The sequence below is a fragment of the Apium graveolens genome, chromosome 8, assembly GCF_009905375.1.
Source record: "Apium graveolens cultivar Ventura chromosome 8, ASM990537v1, whole genome shotgun sequence".
Classification (NCBI taxonomy): Eukaryota; Viridiplantae; Streptophyta; class Magnoliopsida; order Apiales; family Apiaceae; genus Apium; species Apium graveolens.
This window is the reverse complement of record NC_133654.1, coordinates 60,884,492-60,885,940: the sequence shown is the minus strand read 5'-3', so window position 1 is coordinate 60,885,940 and position 1,449 is coordinate 60,884,492. Positions and strand designations below refer to the sequence as shown.

The 1,449-nt window shown below is 42.0% G+C and overlaps 1 non-coding gene across 1 annotated transcript; it reads right to left on the bottom strand.

The window, feature by feature from the left end:
* Positions 1-1,009: 1,009 nt before the first annotated feature.
* LOC141681702 (small nucleolar RNA R71) lies at positions 1,010-1,116 on the bottom strand. Its single transcript, XR_012559129.1, has one exon. It is a non-coding gene; the product is annotated as a small nucleolar RNA R71 (small nucleolar RNA).
* Between the last annotated feature and the right edge of the window lie 333 nt (positions 1,117-1,449).

The window sequence follows — 1,449 nt, the reverse complement described above, 5'->3', positions numbered from 1 at the left end:
ATTTTCGTGTTATTCAATTAATATCATCACTATCACATGCTAAAGGTAATAACAGTGACTATTGAAGGAAGTAATAATGAAGTTGTGATCTCATGAATGTTTTATTATTGATAAATTGAAGTGTTAGTTAAGTGGTTAATTAAGTAGTTAATTGTTGTTAATATTTAATCAACAATTTTAAGTGTTAGTGTCTTAACATTGAGAAGTAATCATACATTGGTGAGTGAGTTTAATTAGACAATAATTCAGTCTGAGTCTCTGTGGGAACGAACTAGAAAGTATTCTATATTACTTGCGAACGCGTATACTTGCGTGAATATTAGCGCGTGTTTTCGCCCTAACAAGTTTTTGGCGCCGCTGCCGGGGACTCGGCGTATTTGTTTAGTTTATGTACTTACCATCATTGGTCATTAGGACTCAGTGATTAGGACGTAGTAGTTACTTATTTTTTCCGGTTGTGTTTCAGGTACTTTAGCAAGCATTTATGCAAACTCGTTCTCGTGCTCGCAAGAGGACTTTAGATACAGCTGAGGAGACAGACGAAGTTCTTGATATTCCGGAGAAGTTAGATTTTGAGGATTCGGATTCAGGAACTGAGCAGAAAGAACCAGTAAACATGGGAGATCGTATTGTTCAAGCTGATCCAGCTCTTATGGATTTTTCTCGGCCTAAAATTGATGACACTCAGTCAAGCATCCTTCATCCGGCTATTCAAGCTAACACCTTTGAAATCAAGCCGGGCACTATTCAGATGGTGCAGAATTCTGTTTCTTTTGGAGGAGCGGCAACTGAAGACCCCAACATACACATAAGGAATTTTGTCGAGATCTGCAGCACTTTTAAGTATAATGGCGTGACTGATGAGGCTATCAAGTTGAGGCTTTTCCCATTCTCACTGAGGGACAAGGCTAAAGACTGGTTACACTCTGAACCAGCTGGATCCATCACTACGTGGCAAGATCTTGCGTAAAAGTTTCTGGTGAAGTTTTATCCGATGGCAAAGACTGCTGCTATGAGGAGTGCTCTTACTCAGTTTGCGCAGCAACCTACAGAGTCTATGTGCGAGGCTTGGGAACGCTACAAGGAAATGTTGAGAAAATGTCCACATCATGGAATGCCGGATTGGATGGTGATCACTGGTTTCTATAATGGTTTGGGGGCCCAATCTCGGCCCATACTCGATGCAGCAGCTGGAGGCGCCTTATGGGCTAAAAGCTATACTGAGGCGTATAATCTTATAGAGACGATGGCTGCAAATGAGCATCAAAACCCAACTCAGAGGATGACGTCGGGCAAGGTAGCAGGCATTCTGGAAGTGGATGCAGCCACCGCTATTGCAGCCCAGCTCCAAGCACTATCAATGAAGGTTGATTCTCTGGCTACATATGGAGTTAATCAAATAACTATGGTTTGTGAGCTTTGTGCAGGTTCTCATGCTACGGATCAGTG